At 25.7% G+C, this 25,262-nt stretch overlaps 1 protein-coding gene across 6 annotated transcripts in view; it reads left to right on the top strand.

Moving 5' to 3' along the window:
* LOC112594942 (collagen alpha-1(XVIII) chain-like) overlaps positions 1–25,262 on the top strand; it is a 236,579-nt gene that overhangs the window by 80,460 nt on the left and 130,857 nt on the right. The window lies entirely within an intron of this gene.

Here is a 25,262-nt window from a genome sequence, read left to right as displayed (position 1 = left end):
AGTATGCATTTAATTTAACAGTAGTAAGTGTGTATAAGTATTGACATATTTTTAGAGGTTTTTAAATTATTATTACTATTTTTTTAATACAGTACCTAAGTTAAACTAGTTTTTAATAAAAAACCTTCTAAAGGTGCTTACAAATACATTGTAATTTTTGTATAATAGAGAGTATGTGTTCATGGTATAAATAGTTTAAAAATAAGTAAAAGTATTTTATTTTTTTAAATGTAACTGTGCATAAATAATTCAAGTATACTTATGTAATTTTGAAAAGGTTCAAATTTTTATGGTTAAAATTCTACGAAGTAAAACAAAATAATTAGAATTATTTTAAGTACAGTCCTTATTTTTTCGTTTTAAAATCTATTTTGTCAACATGTGAAACTTTAAATAAATAAAAATATATATTGCGATGTATATTTAGTTGAACGATTTTATAAAAAATATATGTGATATTTACAAAATAAATCGATAAATAATCATCTATTTTCTTATTATACATTTTACACTATTTCAAATGTATTTTTTATAGTAACAATAATTTTCTCCAGTATACTACTAAAAATAATCAAAATCGATTTGTAGTTTGATTTTATTCATGGCTTTAAATATAAAACGATACAATATGAATACACAATTGGTAAGAATAGTGTATATATTTAAAATATTTACGGTAACAACATTTTTGTGAACGATGGAATGGTCGAAGGATAGCATTGATGCACAACGTATACGGTTTGAACCCAGTAAGGGTAGTATCTCTTTCTGGGCAAAGCAAATTTATCTTACTGTCGACATAGCAGAAATATATATATAATAACTCTAAACACGCTGCTATTGGCACCAGTTGACTGACCTAGGTTTTAGACGTTTGCCAAATCCAGTCAACAATGTCATATGAAGAACAAAAAATAAAAAGTTCATATCCATCATAACGTGTCCGTTCAAAATGATTTTATTGTTCTATATACGTAACCAAATCTAAAGTAATGTTTTTGCAATGCCAGTTCATTGGTACATTTTTTATCACCATTTAAAGTTAAATATGACTTCAATGATACCTCCAATCAATAAGAATAACCAAAATAACCGTTATTTTAGAATAATAGTAGGAAAATGCTTATTGATATAAAATTTAATAAGACTGCTTTTAAACATTGTTACCATTTTAATCACGATTTTCAACAGCCATATTTTATTAGTTATTCTGTTGAAGTTTGGACGGTAAGATTCTATAAATTATATTAAAAAGAAATATGTTAATCATTTTTATTCAATATTCATACGTATAAAAATATAAGGTTTTCAAACTTTAAAACATAGTGTTACACATCAATACAACTATAGCTATATGTATAATATTTCTTACTCCGTACAACAGTTAATTCGTGAAAACCATATAATTCAAAATATTTCTCGTTTATTTATTTTTGGGTAACCGTCAAAAAGAATTTTTCTTATTAATTTTTTTTGATCATAACTCTTGATTCTTTGAATTGTATTGTATAATATAATATGGTATTATGAATCCTGTATGTTATTTGTATTTTTAAATAAACCTAAATAAAAATACTATTTCATCATAATAAAATGTCAGCTAAATTATTTATGCTAAACATATCTCAATAAATATTCTAAATTTAAAATTATATATTAAATATTCAATTTACTTATAATTAAGACACTGCAATTCATACGTATGACAAAAACTTTTTTTTTATTTTAATGTTTAAATTGTGTATGCATAAAAATTGATCAATTTTAGAATATGATTTATTATAGTAGTAGTTTTTGGATTTTATTTTACTCATGGTAAAAAAATGTTGATGTCATATACTTATAGGTTCTAAGGTAGAAAAATATTATTTACTGGAATGGATGAGATAAAATTGAATGGGTTTAAAACACATATACATACGTATACTATTCAAGCACTAAGAAACTTCACGGCAAATTCGTATTCGCTTTTTTTTCTTTGGAAATTCATATTTATATACCTATTACAGGATGTGTTTGTCATATAGTATATTATTTTCATACGTTTAAACCATATGCTAAAGTGTAAATCAAGTAAAGGTCAACAAATTATATAGCACAGAGGTGCATGACAAGTATACTTATTTGACTTATTTAATACCTGTTCATTCATATTTTAACATGTAATTTAAAAACTCCAATAGCTTTTAAATTCTAAGCTTAAAACTATGTTCTTTTTTAGACATTAAACATTAAAATTTCCATATGATAAAAAGTTGTAGAATCTTCAACACATATTTAATTAAAAATGAAGAGGAATTTTACTATAATTTTAATAATGTAAATTTACCAAAAATTGTATGTTAGTTAAAATTTCTAATTACCAAGAAATTGTATATTAAAAAATAATTAATGTTAAATTGAGCTTAAAAAATTGTACGGAATTGCAAGAACGTTAGAAAAAAAATATTGTTTTTATATTTATATTATTATAAATTTAAAATTTATAATTTGTTGAAATACACGCAATATTTTCTCTTTATGATTTGGATCAATGATTGTTTGATTTATTGATGACAACTTAAAATGTATTTTGTATGGTCTATATTATGTATTTTTATCAAAAGTTTGGGTAAAAATTCTTTTGAAAATTTATAATTATTACTCATTAAAATAACGCGTATCGAATAATAATATTCCAATAAAAGAGTAGTACGTTTTTTAATTACTATTAGTTAAAAAATGATTTGCTTATTAAAACTTACTTATCGGAGTACTTATAATAGAGAAATAATTTATTATCAATAAACTGTTCAAAAAACTCAAAGCTTAACTAGTTTTGATGAGTGTGTGTATGATTAAGAGGAGAGTTGATGTATCAGCGGATGTTTTACCGATAGACATATGTTCAGATGCTTATTAATTTTTGATTTCCGATCTTCCACCTTACCATACTTGTAAGTATACAATCATGCACTAACTCACACTTACACAATAAGATACATACGAATATTACGGTATAAACAAGAGATACAGGGTGGCTCTATTAAGAACAATTATTATTTTAAAAAATAATTAATATTTTTTACATAATTTTAAGTCATTACAAACAAATTGTTGATGTACATACAAATTGAAATACTCATATTATAAATATTTATAATAAGAAATAAATAATGTATGCTGTCTTAAAAGAAAGTTAAAAAGTTTTTGAAAAATAGTAAAGTTATAATTGTTTTTAAATTGTTTTGTAATAATTTTAATTTTTGATTAAAACATATTTTTCAAAATAATAAATATTCTATTATAAAAGAATTACCCTGAATATATTATAAATATGTGTGTATTTATACTCGATATTGATGCGCTGAGAACGTAGAGTTTTAATTAAAATACTCCCCGGGGAAAGAGATCAATGTTCGAATGACAAAAGTAGCGACAGAACGATTCGGTAGAAATTTTATTGCGTTCTCAACCTACGGCAGAAAGTGTAGATGGATATACAACGATAGTGTTTTGTGTCAAAATAGTTTTTACAGTTCAACCTTATGTGAGTATATATGTATTGAAATAATAAAAAAAATACGCACATTCCTTGATGTTTGAATATAAAACCTTTTTTGGAAAGTCCAGCACTCATGCACACGTAAACACGCGTATAAACACCTCACTTTAAGGTCCAAAATGATGGAAAAAAAAAAATATAAAGACTCACAGAAAACAGAACAGTTAGTGAAGTGGACTGTGCAAAAAAGGAAACGAATGAACCCATTATTGTTATTATTGTCGTAATAAAATCTTCGATCAGTATATTTTAAAGAGTACCTATATATATTAAATCCGTCCAAATCAATATTGATATTAAAACGTTGTGGGTTTTCTACACACATGACCGTGAAGAGTTAAAACTAGACTGGTTAGATAAAATATATATGTGTGTATATGTTTATAGTTGAAGTCATGCTCGCCGATTCTTATTGTCTTTTTCAAAAGATACTACTTCGACTTATACACCTAGTATTACGGGGAAAAACTCCATGTGTGTCAGCACACTCGTGTATGTCATATACATAATGTAAAGCTGCATACAATGCGGTCACCGAAAGAACAACAAAATTCTAGGAAAAACAAAAAAAAAAAAACTGATAAATAAAATACAAGAGAATAATATATACAGTAAATCTAACAGCTTCTAAATTTCACATCGAAATATAAGAATATATTTAATGTTTAATTCGTTTTTTTACATGAATACTTTTATTGCTTACTTTTTCACATGGTCTGCAAACAAATAATATTAATACGAAAGCATTTTCAAGTGCCCACAACCAAAACATATTAACACTAAGACTTTAAATTGTTGGAATATCTTTCCGTGGTTAAAAAAAATACACAAGTCTCCAGATGATATAATAATATTATAATTATCTTTCTGATTTAATTTTAATTTTTAATATATATAAATATTTACCGTTTTTTAATTAGTTTTAAGAGGTTGTTATACTTTATTATTATTCTAAATAATACTATAATTATTTTTTGAGTCATTGCTTGTCAGAAATTTAAACATTTTGTTTAAAGAATATATCAATTTTGGTGCTTACCAAAATATTAACTGTGAATTAATTAACTAATTTATTTGAACTTATTTATCTTAAGTATTACTATCAATTTAAATCATTAAAAATAACAATGCTACTTTTAAAAGTATATATTTTTAAGTTTATCGCGTACGGCTTTTAACGGGGATAAAAACATACTTGCTTAATTATAGTTAAGATTGCATGATGAAAAACTCAATAAATATACAAATATAATATAAGTATTATCATTGTCACCCCGATTGTATTTCGGTTGGAGTACCTATTCATAGATCTGTGAAATTTGTCATTGCAAACCGTTATTTTGACATCATTTGCATTTTTTATAATGATGAACATTTATGACAACCGTACTTCAAGACGAAGTTTTGACCACAATATAATGGTGACGTGGTCGTTAGTTGTTTGACTCATACTTATCATTATAATACAAAGTATACTCGATGACGTCAGTCGAGTACCTACTCTAGTAGAATATTGAATGATATAGAATAATATTATTATTTAAATTATATGTTCAACAATCATAAAAATCAGTTTAAGTTGAATATATTTTAAAGTATATAGATTATTGGTGTATCAATCAGAAATATTATGTTTTGTGAACGTTCTTATAAAATTTTAATTTTAATGTACGATTTATACATACACAATTTAAAATTTTACAATTCTTAAAATTTATAAGTAATTTAATAATTTTTTCAGTTTAACTTAGAGTGACCATACGTTATATTTTATTCAAGATTGTCCTTTATTTCAACTTTAAGACCTGTTGCCCTGAAAATCTTCTTTCAGGACGCTTTTTTTCCGTATTTTCAAATCTGTCCCGTATTAATCCGGTTTTTTGCCTTACTATTATAATTTATAACTTTTGAAATTGATTTTAGGAAAAATTCGTTTTCTTACGGCATTTTCGTTTGACATTATTGAATAGAATAATATAAGAATCTATACTTTTTACTAGTAATTTTGGATTCTTGTTTTTACCATAATTATTGCTGAATCATATTGTTGTCGGCGACGTAAACCGTATACCTACGTATAACAGTATTATATTTACTGACCAGTGCGACCGACCACAACCTGTTTCTTATAAAATGTTTATTATTATAATTATTATTTTATTATTTATAAATAAATATTTTATAACTCTAAGTATATTCCAATTATAATAGCTCCATTTTGAGCACAAGCGTCGTCACACATATTTTGAAATTAGAAAAACCTCGGTATGCTATAAACGGATTTCAGACTGATAGGAAAAACAGTACGAGTAAAACAATGTCATGTTTAGATCATTGTAAAATCAAAAACTTGAAGGTTTATTTCAATTCTGAAGTATTCCCCTACGAAGATTTTCAAAGCGACTTAAGAAAACAATGGTCATGATAATGTTACTCCTCTATTGACTCGATTAGATTTAAAAAAAAAAAAAAAAAAACTATCACCAATTATAGTTGTCTATAATCATTACTATATGAGCAGACAGAACGATAATATAAAAACGTCAGCTGTTGATCTAAGGATTGAGATTGTGACCGAAGAAGCGTTTCAGCCCCACTTCAGCATATTGCTTAATAGTAAATGACCAAATTATAACTTATGATCTATTTAACGACGAAGTAAAAACAATGTAAATATTTATCGTAAAGCTTAATATTATTTCAATGAATAAAAAATAATTTTTATATATATCATGTCTTTTATTCACATAAGTAATTAATACAACTGTACTTAGAAGGGTGGATACCACACAATATGACGAGTAGGAAGGGGGGGCATAGCCGAGTACGTAAGCTATAGACATGGTTGGGAGGGGAGGGACTGGACCAAGCATGGTCGGGTACGTATGTGATAGCATAGAGTTATAGGCTTAACAGGGTAGCCGAATTCATCGGTTCTGCGAGGGATCCAGAACATACTAAAACATATTATTGATGTGGATCAAAGGTGATTGTTGGGTTCAGGAGATCCACTGGCAACTCATCGAATGGCGTGAATCATGAGCAGTGGTTATTATGGACTTGTTTTATTTAGATAGATCGTGTAATTTACATAAATATTTCCATTTCCATTATTTATGATAATAACATTAGGTACCTGATTCAATGGAATTGTTCGTTATATTGGAATGTTCTTTGTTTTTTCGAAATATTTTGTCTTATGGCATGATATAGTTTGGAAATTTGGGAGTACTTTCAGTAAGGGTTAACAAAATTTTTTGTTTAATTTTTATCCGCGATTTCTATATTTGGTAATCCTTGTTTTTCTACTTTATTGTTTTTTTTTCCTTAATCCCATCAATTTCTTTTAATATTGCTTTGTTGTTTTCTGCAGTAGTTTTTTTTTTTTGGTTCGTTAAAAAAAAAAAAAAAATTAAAATCATAATAATGTTTATACATTTTAAATTTTAGTACTTACTAATTGCACAATTGAATATATATCAGCCAAACTAAAACATAATAATAAAACTAATATGATATTTTTCATGTTCGTTTTTTTTTGTTTTAACATCCACGGTATAATTATATTCAATCTAAAAAAAAAAAAATATGTAACAATATTATTTCCAGTTACAAATTACTGGAAAAACATTATAATATTATATACTTACATCGATTATACAAGAATTCATTACTTCGAACAAAACATAATTTCGAAGAATAAATTTTACAATGGAAATGTTTTTAAATATTTGTTTAGTCTTAAACGTAGTGTGGTTATTAGCTTTTGTTTGTTATTAACCAGGTTACAGTTATAAAAAAATAAAATAATAATACACAACATTTATTTATAACTTTACAAGCATAACCAATATTCCAGGCGGCCGTACGAGATTTGCGAATGGCACTCGCAATAATCATCGACTAAGGTAATGACTATAAGATTATATTATTGTCATTCTCTCGTTATCGAAAATATAATATCCGATAATGAAATTCAATTACGTACATGATATACCACCCGCATTGAAATACTATTTCAAATCTACAGCTGACAATTAATTAATAACATATAAATAATGAGTTCAATGACTCGGTACGTTTCTAAAATTTACATTTTTTTTTTCTCAAGTAAAATACGTGATTAAAGGAAATTTTAAAAAAGTATTAATTTAACTTGACTATGTTATTTTATGTTTTTCAGAATAATGTTTTTATGTGTCTAAATTTTAATTTTTAACAATTAAAAATCAACAAAAAAAAAAATATGATAATTAATATAAATTTAAAAATATTATAATTATTCTTTTGCCTTGTTTTTTATTTTTTTAAATATAGTCACCCTAGTTTAACTAATACCTATATACAAACAGTGTAGCAGAGTATCTTTCTAATCTAATTTATAAAATAAAATGTAAATCAAACTTACCATTTAAAAACGTTCGAAATATCTGAACTATACTCTTGTATAATTTGAAATGCTAATTTTATTTCTACAATATTTATCATATTATAGTTAAATTATGATAGTAAAATATACTATATTATTATTAGGATTATTGTAAAGTATTAAAATGTGAAATTTATTTCCGTTTACGCAGTGCAGAAAATGATCGATTATTAACTAAATATGCCTAAATTAAGGGTTTCATCTATTTGAAACTAATACTAGTAAAGTGAAATTGATATTATAGATGTTGTAGAAAACTAGAATACCTCTTGAGAATTTACTAATTTACACATAATGTGTATTAAATCAGTAACTCTCACGGGACACCGTTATGCCAGTACAACAGTACAACAGTAATATTGCTATAAAATTATAATACTATTTTCATATATTCATTGCACATGTAGAGCTCAACTAAATTAAATAAATAATTGATAAAGAAGTGTATCGTTGATTTTATTAAAATTGTTTAGCAGTTTAATTGATAGTTTCTATAGTACTTTATTGGTTTCATTTGAAATTCACAATAAAGTTAACTGAAAATTCTAACTTGAGACATTATAAAGAAACTACTAACTTTGTTACCAAATAGTATGATTCGAATATTGTATCGTTCTTACGTTATGAATTAAAACTAAATATATCAAACTTATTCAACAGAAATCCTTCGACTTACGTTTATTATAATATTCCAAAGTGTCAGCTAATTAAACACGATCAATTATCTAATTATAAAAAACTACATTTTAGTGAATATTTTTCTACTCTTAAAGTATTACATTGAAAATTAAACAACTAAATTAATTTTATTATTATCGAATGTCTATATATAAAAAAAAAAAACTTATTGGGTTTTAATCATACCGTGTTTGTTATGCTCTTATCTTATGCTGAGTGATTTTAATCATAAACTGTATTCATCATCCATTAGATTTATGTACTTGTTTGAGATAATATTTTGATCTTTATAGACTGCTTTTTAATTTCTCTTCGATGTTCAGCTAGATCTCATTTGAATGCTCTTCATTGAATCATACAATTTAATGAATCTTTGCTTATATTCAATTTGGATATTTAAAGGTAACGTTATGTTGAATTGTATATACCGATTTTAACGTGAAACGTACTTTTTTCAATCAATTTGGGGTTATTTTAATTAGTTTAATAGCACAATCGACAGCAGAAGCATTTTTCCCGCACCAGACAGAATTAAAGCAAAAAAAGAATACTATTTCTATGCTGGTGCAGTAAATTACTTTTCTAGTTCATTGGCCATTACCTTTTAATTTGACGGTATTCATCAGTTATTCAAATTTAATCTTTCAAACGTATGATTATTGTTAACACCATAGCCAAGTAAATCTGATCGTCCTTTGAACTGTTAACTGATTTTGTGTTAATTTAAACGACCAATATCATCTAGAAAACAATCAAATGAATGCAATTATGTAAGCATATAGTTTATCGAAACAATTAATTACAATTACGACGCCGGGTGAACTGTTAGACGTGACTGTTACCTACGATGAAACTCCATTATTAAATCGATATCAAAAACATCACATAGATAATCCTTTATTTCTCTGTATCAATTACACAAAATAAACACTGCAGCAGTTGCGTACTGTAAAAATCGTACTATTTTTTTAATTAAAGAAAGCGCACAAAACATAATATTTTTAAATAGATTTTTTTTCCTTTTATTTGCTCTTCTTTGTTTATTATTTCGATACATCTATAAGCAGATGCGCTATAGTACACAATACGGCTGTTACAGATACGTACGTCGTTTTAATGCTTACGTCGTTCCCGCCAAAGAAAATGTTTTGTTACTACTCTTAATGTATTTTCATTAATACTGAGCTATAGCCGTCTTTCCTTGTAAATGATTCATGTAAAAAAAAAGTTTTCTTGAATTTTTTTTATTCATCGAGCTTTATGAGTTTACTATAGAGTTAAATACATACATAGTATTCATAAAACTTTGCACTATCTTTTTTTTTTTTTTGTTTAGGTCAATGAACATTTTCGACTAAAAGTTTATTGGAGTAAAGGCCATGAAAAAAAAAAAAAAATGTTTCCATTTATAATGTTATAACACCTAAATCATGAATATTTTTAACTTTTTGTGTTTTAAAATCATACTTAAATATAGATTAAATACATTTTGATGTATTACTATCTTAGTAATTACTAATGATTATTTTATCTTTAGTTTTCTCATATTTCTGGTGAAAAAAAATTTTTGATATGATATTAAATATTGTTACTTAAAATATCACGCCAATAAGCAAGTTAAAAAATTATACTTTGAAGTAGAAAACATTGTTTGTATTTTAACAATAAAGATGTTTACTTAAAAGTATATCGTGCTTAATCATGTTGCAACATATTGATGAAAATAATTAAATATTGCACATATAAATACAATATAAACTATTTTTTGTTTAAAACTAAGTGCTTACATTCAATTATTTATGATTAAATTATATATTATTACACTAGAAGTTAGGTAGTGTAGGTACATTTAATTAACTTTGACGCCGCATTTTCTATTTATATATAATTTTAGCTCTACTATCATATTATATAATATTGTAAATATTAATCATTGTTTAAAAAAAAAACAATTCATTCTTTAATAATGGAAATTATTGAAGTATAAATATTAAATAATTTGATTAGAACTTAAACTATTCGAAATTAATTAAGTATTTGAGTTAAAATTTCTTGTCTTAAATTTAAATATTTAATTTTTAACATATTACTATGTTCAAAAAATTGTTAAATGTGTATTGTGTAATTCCAAGTACATAAATTATATAAAATAAAATAAATGTACTGATATTATAAATTTATATGTAATAAAAGCTATAATTATTATCAAAGTTCTTTTATTACAATAAAATATAAAAATATGGAAAGAATTAAAACTTAAATTAAATAATAATTGCGTACATCCATTTACTCAGTTATAACGTCTCAAGATGTTTAACAACTTATTGGAAGACTTTATTGTTATTTTGTGATATTATTTGTACTTACACAATAATTACATTATCATTAATAATTGAATGAAACAATGGAATCATAAACATTTACCTACTAAATTTTCATCATAATCCACAATTAATGTTTATTATAAATAGTATGTCTTACTAGCACTGTTATATTTTTATAATAAAACTTTTCATTGTAATATTAAAAGTTTTGATTTTACAATAAATTGTATAAAATATTTTTTACCAAAAATACTGCAATCAATTAAAAATATCATATTAAACAGAAAACTATTAACTGACTCACCAATACGTATTTGTCATTTAAATATAGAGCTTCATGGTAGAAGATGCAGTTACTGTTAAGTTCAAATAATCTATACCATAAAGGCCTATGATTATGATAGTTTAATTATTGTAAAGAGATACATAGCAGAGATATGAATTACTTACCAACATTTAGCAAAATGGACTAGTGGATATTTCTTGATATCGTATTGAACCAACTATATTGTTTATTTATTTGAATAGACGCCCATGAGATGAGGGTTCGAGTACAGTACAATAATGCAATTGTATCAAAACATTAATACATTACAATAGATATAATTAAGATAATACAAATATGCGGATTAAATAAGTTTAGAAAATTAAATTCTATATAATAAAAAACCTAGACAGTTAACAATCTAATTAAACAATAAAATATAAATTAATATGAGTTGATAACAAAAAATAAGAGTGTTTGATGGATATACAATTTTAACATTAAACAAATCGAAATCATAATATATCGAAGAGTTTATAACGTAATATTATTAAATGTCTACCGACCATTGTATGTCCGTTATATAATATGCCATTTGTATATCTATAATATCATTGCCAAAAACGATAATATTTGTAACACACCATTAACTCTAACCGCGTTGACATAGTTAGACTATGATATTCCACGTGTTGGTCCCCTATTATTGAACTGATTCACTGATAGGTACACGCGTGAATTAGTTACTATACGGTTTAAACTTTAAAGGTAACATACTTATCAGCTTCGATGGACTTCCATTTTATTAACAAAACGATGTTAAAATTAACTTTTTCATCTATAGTTTTTTGAAATGCCGTATCATAATATCATCTCTGTGTATTATAAAAATGTATATTTTAGTATACTGTTTCTATAATGTTTTGGAAAACTTATTTTAAGCTTAAGTAAAAAGTATGGAAAGTAAATATGTATTTGAATAAAATTTAACTTTCTGCTACTAAACATATTATTTTTTGCATGATAATAATTCTATACATTTTTGATCATCTGGTTTATTTTTTTTCAACGTGATAATAATATACAAGAGATCAAAATGAAGTTGTTTTAAAATAATTAAGATTTTAAATTTAGGTCATCCGAATACATTTATGTTAATACACACAATTTTATAATTTAAAATCGAAGTAATTGAATAAAACAATTCAACAATTAATTTTATGTAATTATCAAATTTAATTTGACTATAAATACTCAAGTGAATTTAAATAATATAATACAATATAATGAAACTGGGAAACTATCCTTGCTGTAAAGTAATTCATAAATTTCCAGTACACTCGTCTTTGTAATGCATGCGTTTATTCCAATTCAACAATTAATGAGTCCGTGTAGAGGAGTAAAATGAATCAGCTTATATTTCTAAGAATAAAGGATAATTTGTGTTTTATTGTATTTTTATCACAGCGAGTATTTTCTTGATTATTACAATAAACATATAAACATTTTATCGAAAACTGATATGTAAATTATGTTCCCGTTAATAGTACGTATTTCCAAATAGAAAATTATAAAGTACTTAAAATTTTCAACTTTTTAAAAGTAAAAATTGTAATTGTACAATTTTTTTTTATTATTTACCTAGTATTTAAAACTATTTTGTAAAATACCAAATAGACAACATTTTCTATAAGAAATTACCTTCAATGTTGAATAATTGTCTCATTTTTCTTACACAAGAGGTAATGATGGGCACATACAAAAAAAAAAAAAAAAAACTTATCACAGTAAAACTAAAACATTCACGGTTCACTTAAAATGAAAATATAATTCTTAATATAGTTATATGATTTCTCTATATCATTGCATTTGATTTTTGTGATTTAGAATTTATTTATAAATTAAATGTTGTATTATAAATTTAATATCAAATAACAAATTGGATTTGTCTAGATAATATTATACGTCTAGATTTTTAGTTAACGTCACTTATTACATTTATGTCACTTCTACTAATAACTTTTGTTTGAAATATTCCTTGGAGAATAAAAAAATATATGACAAAAATACAACTTACATCCCATAAGTTAAATGCAGTTAGGTATTCTGGTTTAGTAATATTATTTTTTGTTTTCTACAAACAGTAGGAAATTGTATTCTATGTTACAATACATTAAATTATTATATAGTTATTATTAGTATATACACACACTTATATATATACACGAATATATTTTTATGAATTTTAGTTGATAATAATAATAGTTTTAACATATTTTAGTAGTTTATACTATCTAGATTATCTATGATAATCAGTGGCATAAGAAATGTAAATACGCACAATTATACTACTGCAGATGTTTAATGTTATGATTATGTTATTTCATGGAAATATGAAAACAATTTACACACACATTTAAAGTTAGTTTTCTTAAATTAAAAGTTATAAATTAATTTTTGAATGTTTAGTGTTTATAATATAAGAAAAATCTGAGAAGTGATTAATTATATTTTATTCGATGTCTCCGTTCTATTATAATCTACGAATATTTAAATGAACTTGTCCAAATATGAAAAAATTGATATTGACATGTAATTTTACTTCTCTGCAGTTTTCTATGCGTGTACGTGCATGAGTACTCAAGTAAATATTCATTTAACAAAATTGAAAACCTAATTAGTCTCGTGTCTCTAGTTAAAAGTGTAATTGTCAAAGGATAAAACAAGTTTATTAATCGCATTAGAAAAGCGTGTATTGTGTTATATATATCTACGTAAACACGATATCTAATTATATAAAGGATGAAAAAAGTTCAAACTTGTGCGGTGGTGTGTTTTAGGTTCAGTGGAAGGCTGCTGATAAACCTTTATCAGACTGATCGTTGGTGTCTGCACTTATCTAATTAATTTTTTTTTCTTTTGTCACTCACACGATTCGTATCCATAAGACGCATGAACAAGTACATCGCTGGTGAGCATAATAATATATTTGTGCTGGAGCGTAGTTGGATCGAATACGCACGGCAGACATAATGATTCAGTATTTCGTGAACAAAGTATATTCTATATATATATATATATATATACGTATATAGGTATGGTGAATTTCAACTGACTGTACCGGTGTAGGTTCTATATTATAATTTATAGTCGGTCGGTGATTCGAAGCAGTAGCCTCGAAAGAAAAAGTCTAAATACCACGTCGTTGTCGCCATCAGTAGTGACAGCAGCTGCAGTTCGCCAAGATAAAATTAATTAAATCTAACGAACGTTCATTGTGTTGTTCATTGACAACACGAATATACTATAATACCTATCTACCTATCATATATCTATGTGTATATATAATATATATATATATATATAGTTAATATATTTTTAATTACGACGCGAATTCCAAGTCCCTTACTACTTTAATTTGGGAATGATGAGTAAATATCTCGTTGAAAATTGTTTATTAATCTTAAACATTATTTTCCATTCCATAATAATTGGTTGCCACTTGCCAGAGATGAAAAAATATAATGGCGTTTTCACCGCTGAAATCGAATGCGTAACAAACGAAATAGAGATTTTAATTGTTAATGGTAAACGCCTTATCGGTAATCATTTTTTCGCGTGTAACGTAATATTTCGATTACTTTTTCCTGGAAAACGTGCACAAAAAAAATGTTATATTTTTAGAATACCAGTGAACAAGTCTACTGAAATACCAGTTGTTTATCAAAAAATGTCGTTTTATGTGCGTTACAATTTAATCACTTGGCTTTTCCATGAATACGATATAATAATAATAATAATAATAACAATAATAACAACATTATTGAATCGCGCAATCACATTGTGACTATATTGTATTGTTAGCGTCACGAGTGTTCACCTTACGCTTTCGTTGACCGCACCAACCCTAACTACGTCATCGACGCTTTACACTCTCTTGTTCTTTCTCTCTTTAAAGAAAAAGAAAAATAGAGACGTATCTACGGCGTTACCGTCCAGTCTACACGTGAGCTGCAACGGCATAGGCTCAAATTGAGAGTTACGAAAGCTGTATAGCGCGTTACACACTACCTGATTTGGTCGGGCCGACAGGATACCTGTTAGACGTTGCGTACACACAGTACGACCACAATACGATGTATTCAGTTCGTGTCCACTTGTCAACAACTGTAGTGTTCGCATGTCGAATTTGTTTGCAACGAGTGTGATTTAACAAACGATTTAACGATTTTAAACGAGTGGTTCATTCATGCATTAAAGATATTTGCGGCTAGACTTAATATCTAAATTCGTGGTCACAACAACCCCACAACAGATTATCAGGTCTGTACCCGACAGGATTAAAATCAGACGACACGTCTACACACGACCTGATATGACGTCTGATCTGACCAAATTATCCTGTCCGCCCGACTAAGTCAGGTAGTGTGTAACGCGCTTATAACGTATAATTCACATGTGCGTTTGTGCAATCGAGTGTGTGGCAAGAAAAAATATTTTGCCGCTCATCACGTATTGTAACACACTGTTGTGGCTACCGTAAGAGAATTCTCTACAGCATCGACGCACTACGAAGCAGAGAGTTGTTTTCAATAAACCACGTGCGCGCCGGTAAAGAAAACAAATTTCAAACTGTAAAATCGGATTTTTCTCTCGTTTTATTTTTGACGCACCCTTCCTCTCTTCACCATATAGCGTTTCCGTTCAATTGTCAATACTTAGTGTTTGTCGTCGAAAACTAGAACAAATCACCGACATATTCTTCAAAACTCTTCGTGCGTTATATATTTTTCATTTTAAATGTTAACGTCGTCGAAAATATAAGTGAATAACCCCAAGCGGTCGTATACCGTTGCGATTCCTGATGGATATGGAACGTAATAGGCTGCACCTACCTTTCGCAGTATTTTGTTTATAAAATCGATTATCGAGTGTGAAAAATTATGTCATAAGTCGTGATAAATTTAGTTGCGAAAACACATTAACTATGATTTTACCCTACATCAGTGCTAATTTATAAATCCTAACCTATTTATGCAATTTGTGGCATCTGAACAATGATTTTAATATTATATTGGTCTTACCTAATAAATAAATCAAATTTGTATACACTTTTGATTAATGGCCGATGACACGGTAAACGTGTATTTATAAATAACGTTGGTGGTAAAATAAAACTCACATGAGTGTTAACATTAAATTATAAGAACACTAAAATATGCTTTCATGCTAAGAATTTTAATTATGTCGACACATTATTCTAAAGTTTTCTATACATCAACAACACATGCATTATAAATTATTTATTTGTTTATTTACATTAATTATTTATAATTATTTATGTGCTAACTATAATTTTATGATAATAATACAATACTAAAGAATATGTACAAATTAATTTCTCAAAATGTGATTGAGAATTAATATTACAATCAATTATACTTTTAACCAGTATAATATTACGAAAACAATTTTAATTTAAACTGAATAGAAACCTGTATATAAAATATATCACTTTTATATGCAGTAATAAGAGTACCTAAATCATTAAAATATTTAAAAAAAAAATTATAATTACTTTTCAAAGATTATATTAATTAAAAAAAAATATTAATAACAAATTATATCAGGTGAGATAAGATTATTTTTTCAAAACTAATTAACTACCAAAAATATAATGCTTAATTTACCAAGTATATAACATTGTGTTTTAATTAAGCAATTACGATTTATAAAAATAAATTCATTATACGGTGTTTAGTTTTGAACTCTTATTAATCCTTATCCCGGGCCGTCAAGAACATATTTTAGTCGTAAACCACATAGTATAAATTATACATAGACTGATTACTGATTAGTTTCAAACGCAATAAATTTGACTATGATATTTTATAAACAGACAATTTAATGGACCTTCAATATTTTGTAACGGTTATTATTATTATGATTTATGACTTTTTAGGTATCTATATTATTTTTCTTCCGTTTTTTTTTTTTTTTTTTATTGGAAATATATGCATAATTAAAGAAAATATTTTGAATTATTATGATTCGTTTCTAATATTTTCAAAAGAAACCAAAATATAGCAAAGAGATTTTTAGTTACAAGATAACAACTGCATTGTTATACCTAAATAATATTTTAATTTTTAAACTGAGCGACGAATGTATTGATTTTACTATAAAATGAGTTTTTTTTTTGTCCATAATCACTTTTGGAGCATTAAAATTTTTTTAATATTCAATTTTAAAGGTATTTTATGACCACAAAATAAATATATTTTGTACTTTGAGATAGTCGACATTTTCCAGAATTTTCTTTAATAATCAGAAAAAAAATAAATTTAAAACAGGGATTTTTACGTTTAACCAGTTTTTGTAAATTTGAAGAAATGAAAAATGTTTGATATTATTTTATAATTTATGCTGATAAATATTTTAAAAATAGGTAAAAAAAATAAAAATGTAATATAAAATTCCTAAAAAGTTTTTGATTTTAAAACGAAAAAAAATAGTACTTTATATATATATTCTGAGATTTCATATACACAATTTGAAAATATTCTCTATTTTTACTATGAAATTATTGACACTTCTTAACAATAATATAATAAGTGACAAATATACATAAATATAAATGTATAATAAATGCAAGGTTTTGACAAAATAATAAATCAAACTACAGTAGGTAATACTAAAATAAATAAATTTTAATAATTAATTACAAAACATAATATTAGTGTGATAATGCATACTTAGTGTTATAGACTGATAAACCATTTTCGTGCAAAATTATTTGTCTAACCTACTCCACACCTGATGTTCAACAAAGCGGCACCCACTTGCCAACCAGTTTTGATGATAATATAGGTATTTTTGTATCCGTTGGTCGGCGTAATGTATAGGCAATTTTAGTACATATATTTGCCATTCTTTACACGAATTCAATACGTCATTCACATCCCTCTACGATGACGATGAAAACATATCTACCATTTTAATACAATAGCGAAGTACGGTGAATTATTCGAAATTGAATAACCGTTTTTATTTCTCAATAATTGGTAATTAAGTTGTCATTATTCCTTGTCGATTCGACGATTTAATCGTTATGATATTATAAGAATCGCTTGCTGTGTTAAAAACGAATACGCACTACAATTCAATGACTGAATAAGTCTATTATCTGATATAAAATAATATTATATTCTTATTTATTGGTTTTTCACTATAAAAAATAAATAAAAATAAAGAAATAAAAAAATATCAAATAAGCACTTAATTAAGTATGAATGGATATTATATTATTTTTATGTGTTTGTTAGAGGAAGTCGGGGGTGACAAATGTTCGCTCTAAAATACACGAAATTAAATATAAATTATGTTTGAAACAAACTTAAAAGTCTCAGTTTTGTATATACGGTAGTTGTAACTGATAACCAATCTATTAAATAATATGTATATACTACACCTAATATAATAGCTAATTAATTTCTAAAACTGATATTTAGTCGATACTCAACAGAATTCATTCACGATAACAATTTTGGAGCTTTGCGTAAATATAGACGAACAGTTATAGTAGTATATTATGTTTAATTTGAGATTACGTGGCAAAATAAAAATATAATATCGTATTTCATTGATTAGAGAGAGTAATATTTACAATACTGATTTTGAATACATTTATTTTAAATCTATCTATCTAAAAAATGATATTTTAAACACGGCTTTTATTTAGATTGTTTTTCAAAAAAAATTTACTCAGTCACAGGTCAATGATTTTTTTTTTTTTTTGTTTTAAACTAACATTTCATTTAATGTGGATAGTTACATTGTACATTGTATGTCCGTAATTTTCTTTCAGAGTCAGCCTTTTATTTTGTTGTTTTCTTTGCATATTTGAATCATGTAAATATAAAAAAATCTTATTGAACACAGAGAATCTCAGCAATACGCGTAACGTTGAAATAACCGGTAAAATGCATACCACAACATAGTTTACTGATTTTATGACAATCTTATACAAATAAAAAAAATATTTTTAATCGTACATACCATACGATGCGACATTTGGATGATATGCTATGATGTGCCTCTGTTCTTTCTAAATTAATAAAATCAAATTAATTATATGATTTATCATGAATATTTGCATATTGCATTTTTTTGATATTATTCCATGTACATTTAATATGATATTATTTACTATCACAGTTAATATAAAGATTCCATTCTATTCTTGTTAGTATTAAATAAATATAGTATGTTACTGACTTACTACCTAATGTACAGATATAGTAAATATTTACCATTTCATGCAGAAAATATCTATCAGATTACAATCCAGCTAAGCTACGAAGAAATATACTTATGCACGTGTGCAATGGTGGTAATAATGTTAACACGATAAAATATAGTTTGAAATTTAATTAAATTAGTTTTAATTCCTGAAAGTATTTTCAAGGTTTGTTAAAAGAAAAGTTCTTATAAAATTGTTAACAATATATTGGCAGTAAGTTTCTTTTTTCTTTATTATGGTTTAGTAGTGTGTATTTTATGATGGACATTAGACATATTATACTACATTTTTTCATTAGCTAATGTGTAAACTATTTCATTGTCCGCAATACTCATGTGAGATAAGTCCATCTTCTATACTGTGTGTAAATATAGTTAATTAGCTGAAATCGTAGTCTTATTAGATATTTTCTGAGAGAAATGGTTTTGTGATAAATATTAAAGTGTATCTAAATGTTCACGGTTCTTAAGAAATCTAATGCTATTTATAATATATATAATATATATATTTATTTTTTTAAGTGTTTTTTTTCTGTTTATGACAAAATGAAGTTTAATTGGTGATATTGTCTTACTTGATATTATTTAACGATTAATTTGGATATAAGAGGCCTTGGAGTAATTCAGTTATTATTTTGTTGGATTTCTGGTAGTACTATTTGAGTTGAAATCTCTCTAAGAGGGGTTGGATGGTTGGCTAAGCAGAACCGTAATTTTTTTATAAAAAATATACATGTAGTTTCAAATACAGTGCCTATATTGTGTAAATTAGATTATAAAATATAATTGAAAATGTAGAAAAGTTTACCTGTTATACCACAAAGTATAGTTGATTAGAATGCTTGAATTTTTTTGTAAGCTTGATGGTTTAGCTGCTTCTGGTCTTTAATACCATTACTTTTTTTTCAGTTAACAGTGTAATCAAAATATAATATATTTATCCCAGTTAATTTAAATACATATAAAAGTATATCTAAAATAACAGACGTTTAAAATGCCTTTATTAAATAAAAAATAAACGATGACATTAAATTAAAACGAAAAAAAAAACTTGAGATAGAATTCTTACAGTGGAGACGCTTATTCTTATCACAAAGTAGGTACTATATTTTAAATTCCTGGTTCATGCATTTTTCCGAATGATCTTGGATTAGTAATACGGATGATATTCAAGAGATGAGTTGAGGTCTTAACGAGTGCTAACGAGTTACGAACGGAATTTTTGAAAAAAATGTACGTTGGTTTTATCTATTAATCGTTTTTGTTTGATTTATTCTTTCGGCATACCTACAATGGTTTTAAACATATTATAATGTTTTACTTCTCAGTTCATTTATTGTTATTGGTGATACAGGCTTAGATGTATTTTATTTTAAAGGTAAGTATGCAAAGTTCCAAATTTATTGGTCTGCGAGTTACACTGAACAAACGTTCCAGTTGCGTAATCAAATTGACGAAAAAAAAAAATAATAATAATAATAATAACGTAACCATGGACTAATTTTCTTGTAAATATTCATGCTCAGAATATAAAATAATTATTTATATATGCCAGTGCGTGTGTATATATTAAAACGAGTGGATTAAACACATAATATAGGTTTTATAATATATATATGTATATATTATATATCTATGTTACTCTTGTTCGTACGGTTTCAATGAAATATTCAAACATATTGGCGACTACACGCGTATAATGGAACACTATATACAAACCGTCTGGAGGTGTTGTATAATATATTATATAGTGGTATACCAACATGTCTTATAGTCTATATCATGAAGCAGTTGTATTATATATGGCACGATTAAAATATGTACAGGTACATCGTCGTCGAGGAGTAATCTGTTTCTATAGTATTCATTTATTTATGTTTGAATAATTAATATTGGTGTCACACGTAAATTACCAATTTGTGGCTCTTGGCTTGTAAACAAAGCTTACTTTTAGAAGCATTCGGATAATAATCATAAAAGCAACGGATCGGTGTTGATTTCAAATTATAAAACTGCTCAACGTGATGTGAATGAGCATAACAAAACATCGCTTTGGTGATATAATATGTGATAACATTCGAGATACTATATAGGTATCGAATTATAAGAATATTAAATTCGGGAAATGAGCTATAGCTATATTAATTTGTTTTGAGTAAAAAACATTATTAGTTTTTATGCTTGTCGCTTTTTTGACCTAATTTTAATGCGGTGGAGTAGAGTTCCTCAGTATATACAATATAATGTTAAGAAAAAACACTTTAATAATAGACGATAACTGCAATGAAATACCTAAAACATATGGTTATTGTGTATAACGTTTTAAAAGACAATTGGTTCGAAATTAGTTTTATAATTTGACTCAAAAATTGTTTTGAATACTTTTACGTCATAAAAGGTATAATTAAGTTATTTAAGAAATATCTCACTATTTATATTGTAACTATTGTATACGCATTTCGAATTAAATGTGAGAAAGATAACATAATAATATTTTCGGTTAAACTAATTTACTAAACATAATATTACGATATCGTTTCCCGCAATATATTTTTACTACGTCTGAAACTGTGAATAATATAATTTGCACGCCCGCAATAAAATTACGTTTAGTTATCAAATCGGTATTTTATTTTCCTCAAATCCGTAACTATATAATCATTGTTTGTTGCACACGCACAATACCTTTTTACCGTATTCCTGTATCAACAATCATCGGGAAGAGACATTATTTCGTTAGCGTCATTACAGGGACCTCCGGCTAATGGCCGTAAATACGGTCAGGATACGATAAAATAAAATTTTCGGAGATAACAATATGAGCATAAAAAAAAAAAAAATAATAATAATAATAATCGTCGTTGGTCGATTGGTCCGAACGGAATTTTAATAATGATTAAATATCGTATGTGTAATATAAATACTATGTTATTTTGTGCGCCTGTAATGCTGTAATGGTAATGATCTCAACGTTTCCCACTCATTACATTTTTAAAATGTTTTATATTTATGTTGGGTTTTGTCCAAACGAAACAAAGTTGTCGAAAAAAAAAAAACGGTACGCCGTATTATCGTTTTGTATAGAGAGCCTACCTCTATTAATATGATGCGCATCGAATTTTCGGACGTGAAATTTTACGACTCGTGGATAAATATGCGTACGACGGTGAGCCGTGATCGAAGCTGGTAAATTGAAACGCAGTAAAATATGATTGCGAACGTCATACGCTGCGTTCGCAGACGACATGTGCGTATTATATTACACAGTTTTTCGAAAAAAAAAAAACAAAGACTGATATGAATACAAATAACGTTACTTTCGTTTCTAGAAGTTTAATATAATATTATATTGTATTAGATAAATTGCATTTTTCAACGACCCGCTTTATAGTATCAATATAATATTAAATGTGTCCATACCGATACCTAAACACTGTGTTTAATATATTTTGTTTTATATACGCCACAAAATATTCTCGTACACGCACTAAATATTATTTTCCTACAACAACCGTATAATATGTAATATGTGTGGCACAAAATGACTGCATCTAGTTTGGATAGTTGTGCGATGAAAAAAAAAATTATATACCCCACTTGGAAGAGGACATGTTTTGTATGAACATAGCATTTTTGGAACGACCGATTAATCATTTTAAATTTATAGACACTTTTTTTGTTGTTTTCGAATCGTGTTTCTGACGATATTTCTTGTCGCATCAGTATAATAATAAAGCGAGTAGACCCCTTGAAGCACATACGAAACTTTATATGACACGACATGTAATATACCAACTTCACGTTGAGTGTCTGTAGTTAATACCTTAAAAAAAAAAAAATCCAATATACTATCATAGTGTAGTAAATCTTTTCATACGTAATTCAACATTTACTTTTCTACCCGGGCGTGGTAATACTTTTTAAGTATTCGTATTATTAATTATAAAGTTTTTAACTCTATTTTTTTTTTTATTTTTTAATCGGATAAAAATAACATTTTTGGATAGCTGAAAGTTAATTTTTTTTTTTTCTAAAGAACTTCAATACAAATTAGTATATGTATATCTATATAGTTTTTTGGTAGATTTTCAAGCACATAAATACTTCATCATGGCTAAGAAAATATTTTTAAATATAAATATATCAATGAAGCGGACCACAGATTAGTCTCCCATGTTGTAATATTATATTAAGTAAATTAATTATTTTGGTACCTATAAAATAAATAATTACTTCAAACTTTTGAATAAATTAGTTGTTTCACTAGAACTTATAATTACTTTTATCAAGAAATACATAGTTAATAAATCGACAGTATTATACTTATATATTTGTTTTTAACTTACAACACTAAAAAAAATAATTTTACGCAGTTTCAATGTTCATTTAACTACATACAAAAAATAAATAACAAAATAAAATATGTTCACAGAAAAATAAATATTACTATTATAATGAATTTAATTTTATGAAACTTTATTTTTTTAAATTTTTATTCTTCAATAAAATACTAGGAATCTATTTTATATTTTTAAATTACATGAATACGTAATGAAATAAGTATAATTTTTTATGAAAAAATTAAAATACTTATAAATACATTGTTAACTTTAACAAAAAAAGCTTAGATAACTAAAATATCGTCATCTATACTTGATTATAAAATTTTTAATTTTTATGATGTATTTTATAAGTTATTATTTCAAATAAAATTAATTGGCTTTTTTTTACTAAAATTATTTCATCTAAAAAAAAAAAAATGTTTTTACCACTATAATAAATTATTAATGTTTAAAAATATTTTGTTTAAATTATATTTAAATTTACTCCAGTATAAATTTAATGATTTTATATTAACAACACATATTTATTATACAGCTACAGTTATATGGTTTAAATCTTTAATTAAAATTAAATTAATTATTTATTTTTTTATATAGAATAAAACAGTGTTTTTTTTAAAAGCTTGTGTTCGATATTAATTTTAAACTGTCTATAATTCTACAATATAATAATACGTATGTTTGTACTATATAATACCATTAATATAATATATTGTTTAATTATTTAATGTGTTTAAAAACTGAATTTTTCAATAGAGAACTAAATATAAAACGTTATTCATATATTACCCTAACGTGTATACCAAACTAACTTAACAATAAACTTATAAACAAGAAAGCATAAAACGAGAACTTAAGAAAAGTGTGTAAAAAATAGATCAATTTAAAATAATATATAATGTAAAAACTCAAGTTATGTTTTCAATATTGTGAAGGACAGATTTATAAATAAAATATAAACGTACTGTCCTTTATACCGGAGTCATTTCAAAAACTTTCTTCGCTATACAATGGTTTCAAAGCACTAAGTTTTCAATTAATAGGTAATACTTTGCCAAGAGTTTTAAATGTAGATGGTTATTTGATGTTTTAATTTTAATGGTGGTGAATGACTAAGATTGAGTGGTAATAATTGAACTTAAGTTACCTAATTGAATTAGTTATTTAATAAATTATAATAGAAATACAGGTAATAATATAAATATAGAAACCAACAACCGTTTAGTATTGGTTGATGATTATATTTTTTCTATTAAATTTATATATTTGTTTAGTAAATAATATCAAATGATCATGTTCACCTATTATATTTTAGTACATAACATATACTATTAAGTAACTAAAATGATTAAAAATATAGTTTCTTAATAACTAATAA

This window comes from Melanaphis sacchari, unplaced genomic scaffold (assembly GCF_002803265.2).
Source record: "Melanaphis sacchari strain LSU unplaced genomic scaffold, SCAv2.0 Contig24_pilon_pilon, whole genome shotgun sequence".
Taxonomy (NCBI): Eukaryota; Metazoa; Arthropoda; class Insecta; order Hemiptera; family Aphididae; genus Melanaphis; species Melanaphis sacchari.
Note: the sequence above shows the minus strand (reverse complement) of the source record. Positions and strands in the feature narration are given on the sequence as shown.